We start from the raw sequence: 9,777 nt of genomic DNA on the forward strand, positions 1-9,777 counted from the left end.
AGTAGGGGGCGATGTAATCTCACACTGAAGTCACGAGGACAGATGTTTCCACTGCTGTGGCCTGGTTTCCAGTTTCTGGCTGGCTGCCTCTCAGACACACCCAAAGCCCTGCTCACATAATGACAGACCTACTGCCCTGCAGATTTAAAGAAGCCAAACAGCAGGCGGCTGGCTCAGGACAAAACTTTATGGTCTACTCTTTACCGTGTATGTGGTCAGGCTAATTTCATGTTTCTGTTCAGGGCTGGGGAGGATCTACATGTTCTGTAATAATATGCTGGGATACTGTAACATTTTGGTAACCTTCAGAGTCATAATTTTTATCTTCAAATCCTCTCTTTTATTGTGCCCTTCTATAGAAATGAACAGATCAGTCACTGTCATATAGAAACAAAGTAGAAAAGTTGTCGAAAATGTAGTAACAGATGTATAAATATCTACATCTAATATCTGAGCTCATTTTATTGGTGATTTACAACTAAGCTGAATCAATCATAAGAGATTCAATTAATGGTAATCCGACACTTCAGAGGGATCTGTAGCGCCTCTTTTTTTCTTCATACCATTTCTGTAACATCACTGCAGGGCCGAATCAACCTGATAAGGGGCCACGGGGCATAAATTAGATGTGGGCCCCTATTGCCCACGTTCTCCTAACCCAGTGGTTCTCAAACTTTTTCTGTCATGGAGCCGGAAAAAGTTCATACCCCTCCACCACACGTAAACGGACTGAATTGAATGAATCAGTCATTAAAGGTTCTGTAAATGAGATTCAATATAGCAACAACTACGTGCTATGTAAAGATGTAATGGTGTAATGGTGTCCTGAGCAGAGGATGACGTCACACCCCCTCTGTGTACGTCCTGAGTTTGCCCTCAGGGCTTTCTGCCAGAATGCCTTACTACTTGGTTAGGTTTAGGCACCCAAACTACTCGGTTAGGTTTAGGAAAAAAAGAAAGGCCTGAAGGCAAATTTCTCCAACTTGGGCCTAAGTACAGCCTAGAGCTGCTAGTGTGGCTGTAGACTCTGAGCTGCAGATTTAGATACAAGGCCAGATAGGAGTGAGCATGACAGACTACACAACAAATAATACACCATCTCAACTGGAATCATTTAAACTGGTTCTTAAATGCAGAATAAGTAGGATTTTCTTATTAGTTTGCTGTGTTCGGGATGTTTCTGGGCATCAACTTTTGGGCAGTGGTGTGTAGCCCCCAGCGCGCAGTCTGTGAGGTCGGGGACTCGTAACGTAGGGAGCAGCTTACATCGCTGTCTCTGTCTCTCTCCTCTGTATTCTGTGTGTCATGGATGCATCTCCAGCACTGGCACAGCACTAAAACAAAGTATGGAAATAGGTCTGGCGAGAGCTGGGGAGGAGGGGCCAACTTTAAATGTTGCGTTTACGAACAAATCGGAAGAATACTACTTAACTTCAACATGCCTCTTCTTTACAGTTTCCCCCTCCACAGGTGCAGTATGTTTACTCGTTGCTCTCTCCTCTCTTTTTTTTAGCCAAGGAAAGACTGCAGATAGAGAGAAAGACTGAAAATGCTTCACACAGACAGGCCTCGGCCGCCCAGTGGGTTCAGGACCTGCAAATAAGCTAGAGAGTGTGGTTGTTGTTGGAACTCAGACTAAAGGCCAAGTTTTTAATCAGGACTTTTCTCAGTTTAACTGGATGATCACTAAATGTTGAAGGCTGATGCTTTACTGACCACTTACAATACTCATACCTCATACTTATTGCCAGGAAGTCCATCCTGTTTTGTCTCCAAGGCAGGATTATACCATGATGATAGCCTGACAGCTTCACCTTTACACATCATCACACCATCATTACCCATAAATATGTAATGGTCACATTAAAGAGTCCATCTGATAAACAGAGCCATTATCACTCGCTACCGGTTTCAAGTACAGATGATTACCAGTAATGACATCAGCTGACCCTGCAATGAGCTACCCAACTTCCTTAAAGCTGCACCAGGCCGGGTTTTCATGTAAAAATCAGCCAGGCTTATCAGCTTAAATCACAAGCTGCTGCAGAGGAGAGTGCCCTGTCCACACACTGATTCAGGAAGTATATTCTATATATATTCTAATCTAAATATGTTCACTGGTTGGCAATCTTGCATACAGGAAGTGATGACCAACAATTTAAGGGTGAACAAATGGAATTTTTTTCTGTCTCTCTTCTCTGTGGTTTCCTTTGGAATAAAGGGTTAGTGAACATAAGCTGTGTGCTGTTTACTGACAGAGTGGCAGAACTTCAGGGTATTGAGCTTTGAATCTTTCAGCCTCCTCTCTGCTGCCCGTTTTTCAGTGGAGTTTTCAAAAATTGAAGCTAGAAATAAAAACAGAAATGGCAAAACATTGCCCAGTAGATCTGTATCAGTTCTCTCACAGCACTGTATGGACAGTTTCAGTCGTCTGTCCAACACTTTTGGTTCAGAGAAAATAATCTCGCTTATTAGGTTAATTGGGCCCCAGATTAAAACAAAATTTGCACATTTCTAAATGATTTGGATGGTTTTTGGTGATTTATCCTCTAGGCACCCTAGATATCTGTACCAAATTTTGTGTCAATCCATGCAATAGTTGTGATATTTCACAAAAATCGTCAGAGGATAACCAAAGCCAGTAGGATTCGACCTCTGGGACCATGAATATACAGTATGTACAAACTTTCAGGGCAATCCATCCAATAGTTGTTGAGATATTTCAATCTGGACCAAGTAATGGACCAACAGGCTGACCTCGCCATCCATAGAGCCACGCCGCTAATAATCTGTATGTTGCTTCTTGTATCCAACAATTTCATGTTTTTTGGATGTAATAATTAAAATGTCAGCCTCTACAGGTCATTAACACAGCTTTAGAATTGTAGTTTTGTCAATATAAAAGTCTCTAAAATAAAAAATGAGAAGAGTCAGAAGCCACTAACTGAGGAGAGTCACAAGTCTACCATTATTGTTCTTTGCAGACGGGTGTCATCTAATATTTATTTATTCAATCAGACACCTCCCATCTAGTAGCTGTTGTAAGAATATGTAATGTTACATTATGCAACCTACTGTGCACAGACTAAACTTTGTACAGAGTTTTCCATAGTTTTACAAGAGTCATCAGATCAACATATTGGATTCCAACATGTACATTACAGTATATACATGATGTCTCAAGAAGCGCTTTGAGTGGTCGCAAGACTAGAAAGGCGCTATACAAGTAGAGTCCATTTACCATTTACCATTAATCCACTCAAGAACAACCTCCTCCATCAGTATTAATGCCATAGATGTGCTTGTATTCTGTATCATCTGCATCATTTGCACTCCAGTACTATGTACTATTTCCATAAATTGCACTACTTTATATTCATTCCACTACTGTTCTGCCCAGTCAAATTCATTATTGTACATATCCATCAGTATACTTCTGTTTATAGTAATGCCATCTGTATATAATGTCCATAGTACCATTTGTAAAATGTTTTCCTAATACTGCTCTATTCTGCATTTATGCACACACTTTATATCCTTCACTTGCTTATTGCACTTCTGGTTAGACCTAAACTGCATTTCATTGCCTTGTACTTGTACATGTGTAATGACAATAAAATTGAATCTAATCTAATCTGCACATACTGTCTGCATTACCAATACTCTCTGATGACTGTAGTGATATATAGTCATTAGCCAAAACACTACAGTCCTAATACTAAACTTTAACTATACAGAATGTGAAAAATAACTCCAGGATACTGTTGCCATTTATTATTATGTAACATACAACTACAAGATAGATAGGTACAGAACAGCAAGGCTGTAGGGGGTTAATAAGATTATGGAAGCGCTACACTGGATTAATATGAGTGAATGAAGGATGCTTGTAGTGTGTGCGTATGTCTGTGCATGTGTTTGAATGCATGGAGGCTGTGGGTGTGGAGACCAGTGGAACTTTGCAGGTGCTAAAACACAGATTGTCTTTTCAAAGTGTGTTCAAATATCCTCTCATTTATCATTTCTGCTGCCAGTTACATATTTTTTTCTGTGTCAATGCTTTTTACTACCTGTGCACATGCAGTCAAGGAATACCTTTCATACACAAGCACTTCCATGCAATATGCATATACTGTACATGTCACAATCAGCTCCTCAGTTCCCCTCAGCCTCTGTCTCCAGCCCCTGCTCTCCTATCCCAGGGCATGTTCTTCTCTTCATCTCCCCAGACCTGCTTTCCTCTAGCTGTCCACCAGATGTCCTCAGACTTTTTTCCTTCCTTTTCTCATCACCTGACAGACCCACCCATCCACACACCTGTTCTCATTTCTCATCAATCCTGCAGTCACCTGAGCGTCCCCACTCATCTCCCCCCTGCACCTCATTCCCTAATCACCCTTCACTACATATACCAGTTCACTTCCTTTGTTCCTGTCCAGCTTGTTATGTTTAATTGCTGTGTGATTCATGTCTTGGTTCCCTGTTTCTCCCTGCCTTACTTGCATTTTGACCCTTTACCTGTTTATTGGACTTTGGATTCCTGCCTGCTCTTTACTGGAATTATTTGCTTGTGTTTGACCGATCTCTGGTTTTGACCATCCTCAACTTCCCGCAAACCTTTGTACCTCATTTTTGTTATTAAAATCACTGAACTGCGTCTGCTCTGCCTCAGTTGTCTGCATTTGGGTCCTAACCCTATGTTCTTGTTACCCTGCACTTACCAGCCATGACAGTACATCCACCTCTTATCTCCTCATCCTAAAAGGAGATAAAGAAGGAGCATTTCTAAGGACACTAAAGGGTGTCCTTGGAAATGCTATTAAAACTTAATTCATATGAAATGTATTTTTATTTACATGGACATGAATATATTTTAAAGGCTGCAGGGGCTGCTGTAGTCTGTTATATCATAAAGCTCTGGTTACACCTATGTAAATAAAAATGTATTCTGTGCACCATTACTTATTTGAATTCACTGGCTGAATGAGGAAAATGGAAAGAAAGAGAGGGAGAGAGCGAGGCAGCTAATCAAGGTTCAAGGTCAATGTTCATAGTACATTTATTTGTCATTCTACAACACAGGAATGCAGAATAAAATGAAAGTTGTAGCCCCTTTCACACTACACATACAGAACATGCTGTATACAAATATTTAAAATTAGAATAAAATAAAAATAAAAACAATATATATCATTACTTATATACATATATTATACAAAAGGTACTGGTATGGTAATGTGCAAAACCAGCATAAAAGAAGGTTTATGGTGGAGTGCAGAGGATGAGGTGCAGTTGAGTATCACAGCCTGAGGGAAGAAGCTGCTCTGTAGTCTGGTGGTACGGCAGTGGATACTTCTGTATGGTTTGCCAGACAGCAGCAGGCTGAACAGGCTGTGGCTGGGGTGTTTATTGTCTTTTCCTTTGGGCTCTGCGCAGACACCTCACCTTTCCGATATCACTGATGCTCAGTATGTTGGTACCAATGATCTTCTGGGCGGTTTTAATCACCCACTGCAGAGCCCTCCGGTCCTGGGCCGTGCACATCCCATGCCAGTTTGTGATGTTTCCAGTTAGGATTCTTTCTATTGCTCCTCTGTAAAAGTTAACAAGAACTTGGCATGGGAATTTTGCCTTCCTAAGTATCCTTAAGAAATACAGATGTTTTTGAGCTTTCTTTACCAGGGTGGAGATGTGAGAGAACCATGACAGGTTCTCTGTGATGCTGATTCCTAAAACTAATCACCTGCACGGCATCCTGCAAACTGGTGAGGGTCCAAGCTGGCTGGGATGTCGTCTTTGATGTGCTGGAGAAAATGTTTTTCAAAGCACTAGATTGGAGGTGAGAGCCACAAGGTGGTAGTCGCTTAGACTAGATGCTGCAGACTTTTTAGGTACAGGGACGATGGTGGCTGTCTTGAAGCAGGTGGGAACACTCTCCTGTGACAGTGATATGTTGAAAATGTCAGTAATAACATCAAATAGCTGGTTGGCACATGTTACTGTTACACTGCCAGCGATGTTATCAGGCCTAGCAGATTTACTCACCTTCACTCTCAGCAGGGTTCTTCTCACATCTGCTGTGGATATTGACATTGGCTGGTTCTCTGGAGGCAGAGTAGACTTGACAACTGACTCTTTGTTGGCGAGAACAAAGCGAGCATAAAATGTTTTAAGCTCATCAGGCAACATGGCCTCATACAGCCTGTGATGGTCTGGATTGCTTTTCACATATCTTTGGTGTTGTTGTTGTTGAGGTCTCTCCACAGTCTCTCCTGACGTCTCAGCTTTGCCTCCTTGATGCCAGCTTTAGTCTTGCTCTGGCGTTGTTGTAAACTTCCTTGTCTCCTGACCGAAAGCCAGCTTTTTTGGCTCTAAGTAGAGCCCATTCATCCAGGCTTTCTGGTTGGGGAAAGATTTTGTTGTCTTTGTGATCACCACATCATCAACACATTTGCTGATGTCACTGTTGATGTACAGTATATTCCTCAAGATTGATGTGGATCTCCTGGCGGCATCTCTGAACATGTACCAGTCTGTGCACTGAAAACAAGTCCTGTAGAGCTGCTGTAGCTTCATCTGTCCACACTTCAACTGTTTTTAAAAATGCCCATCCTGCGTACCCTTACTGACCTATCGACTATCGTCTATTATTATATATTTATTATTAATAAAAGCTCTTATTGAATAATAAAATATAATCTCTGGTAACTATTGTTTAATACAATGTTTGTGGACAGTTAATGAAATCATAAAAAAGAGACTGTCAGTAGTTTATCCTTTTTGTATTGTTAACAAATCCCATGAAAAAACCCAAACCAACAATGAATTGATCCTATCAAGTATTGTGTGTGTATCCAAAGCCTGATATGTCTTATTTCACTGTGCCATAGAGCTCCATTGTTGTCCAAAAAGTATTAAAAACACATCAATGAGCCATATTGTTGCATACAGTATGTTCCTTCATTACCATGAACACACAGTAGTTTATTTTGAGTCAAACCCACATACACCGTCCTGCTGCCAAAAATACTCACTAGAGCACCACATGTGGATTAATCTGCATCTTAAAATAGTCACCCACAAATGCACTATTTACTCCTTTTTTAGTAACATTTACTTAAAAAACTACAATATAGTTGTGACCAGTATTGGGAAAATTACTTGAAAATGCAAAAAATCATCCTTACTTCTGGCTCAATAAACAAAAGTCCATCAAAGGTGCCTTCCAACAACTCCAAAACCACCACGTGGAGAGAGACAGAACGAGACACTAGTTTAACAAGTAGCCTACAGTTTGGAGGTATTTGGTCTAATAGCTTGCTTAGCTCTGGTAACTGGATGGAGCATTCTTGATGTAGTGCTTAGCTAGCCAGCTAAGAAGATACAACAGATAAACAAGACAACTTAGGAGTCATCAGAAGGCGTATTTACCCTCTTTTGGTTTTTGGCCACCTCCCAAACCTTCATCCCCAGCACCATTATTAATGGAAGACAGAATTTGATACAAGTCTTCCAACAGTGCTTTCCTATGTGTTTCCTGAAGCATTTCCCTCTGTTGTTGGGGATAGGCGTCACAGAGATATTTGGTTGGGGTTAGGGTTAAGGCTGGGGGCAGGTTCAGCTAAGAAGAAACACTAACTGAAGAGGAAACAGACAGTCTCTCCATTGAATGACAAAACTGATATCAACTCCCCCATCCAACTCCTGGTAAGACAACAAGTCGACTCCCCAAATGGCAAAGTGACAGAGGGTTACTGGGATTAATAACTGTGTTATGTAACTGTAACTTTAATTCTCAAATTCATTCTCATAATACCAGACAGGTTGACCATCTTCATCATCCTTTTTACAAAATGAAATATGGCCAGTATTATAGTTATGGTTGGCTTTGATCTTTTCATGTGATTTGTTGACAATAAGAAAAATATGGAACAACACCAGCCTTATCCTTTAACATCACTGAGCTCTTCTTTAAACTTTGTCCTCTAATTTGAGAGAGGATCATCGTCATTGGCTAATTGTGACTCAAATCTGACTTGCTGGTGTGACTCACTGATTCTCCAACACCAATAAAAGAACATTGTAAATTTGACCTTTACTCACCAGACTCAAAATGAAGGATTGTTGTGTCAGGCTTTTCTTGTTTGTGTGACATTCTGTGGTACAAACTGCTTCCTGTTGGTTTTCACACTGGGCTTTAGTTTAATGGTTTTTAACTAAAGTCGAACTGAGGTCCTTTGGCTCTGTTAAAGTTTAATTAACCAATAAGACATTTCTTCTGGCTCCTGGAAGGCTCTGCCTTCAAGAAATATTTGTGTAGATAAAATCTCCAGTCTGACAGAAGTGGAGGAGAGCAGCATACACCTTACCAAAACAGGATAATGAAAATGAGTTTCCCCTTCACCGACTAAGCATTGGTGACAACATTGCTGCTTTGTTGTCCCACTGCTAAAATATTCTGGCAGACGCATTTAAAAATATAATCTCGTCAAATGTCCCCTCAGGGAACAAACTGAATCATCAAGACCTAATGTTTGCTACGCAACCTGCATTTATCTGGGTATCTGTATTTAGTATCAACTCAGTTGGAATTGCAAAAAGGTCTGACACTGGAAGTGCTAAGTTAAAGACTGTACTGTACACTCCAAGACAGTCATCAGTAGCAGTAACTGTGGATGGGATAGACTGGAGATTTTTTCAAGTTCAGTATGTAGGTACATGCAGACACTGGTATGTACTGCTTCCAGGAAATAACAAAGCCTCTCACTCTGAGTCTGACAAAAGCTTTCTCCTTCTCCTGCCTACTAGTGCAAGAGATGGAAGCATTACAACTTTAAAGCTGCACTAGTCAATATGTTTGTATTAACAATGTATTAAATGACTATGTGAAATATGAAAGGAGTTGCTCATAGTGACAAACCCAAGAGAATTATCACCCAATTTTGCAGTTCCTCTCAGCTCAACAGAGCTTTTCAGTGTCTTTCAGCTTTTGGCAGGCAACTTTATTATTTTGTTCAGTCTCAGTCAGAAACATTATTTAAAATCAATGCTAATGTTGCTGTGTGTCTGTTGGATGTGTGAAAAGGCAATTGTTTGCAAGATGTTAGCCGTAACAACTGAGTATGGTGATAATGTAAAACACATTCAAATCGATGCCTTTTTAATCCCTCATCCTCTTGATAAAGAGACCTTGTTTTCGTTGAGATGTGGATGTCAAATCTTCTCATCACTTTGGCCCTTACCCAGTCAGAGCATAATGACTCTTGCATAACCTCAAAGCTACTTTGGCAGTTTAGAAATTAAAATGATTGTCAAAATTCCCAGAGCGTTGTGTTTGTCTCACAGTAACTGTTTCTGTGATACTCCGAGGAGAGGAGAGGAGAGGAGAGGAGAGGAGAGGAGAGGAGAGGAGAGGAGAGAAGGAAAACATAAAGGAGTGGAGGAGGGATCCTGGTGCAGACATCAGGCACCAGCAGGAGGGTGACAGCACTGTCCTCCCCTCTAATTTAAGAGAGTAAGAGAGTAATTACACACCAATTTTACCTCCACCTCCTCCCTTGACTACTGCGACTCCTCGCCGCCTCCCTCCTCCTCCCCCCTTCATCTCAACCTATCCCTGTCTTCCTCGTATTGCCTCCGTACCCACATTACACCTTCCTCCTTCCTCCATATTTTTCAACTTCCACCATGTCTTTCCACTCATGGTGGTTTAGTCAAGCAGTGAGACTGCCTTGAAATAAATGACACATAAGCACCTAAATCATCAATGGATCCCCG

The sequence above is a fragment of the Siniperca chuatsi genome, linkage group LG4 (genome assembly GCF_020085105.1).
Source record: "Siniperca chuatsi isolate FFG_IHB_CAS linkage group LG4, ASM2008510v1, whole genome shotgun sequence".
In the NCBI taxonomy this organism is placed as follows: Eukaryota; Metazoa; Chordata; class Actinopteri; order Centrarchiformes; family Sinipercidae; genus Siniperca; species Siniperca chuatsi.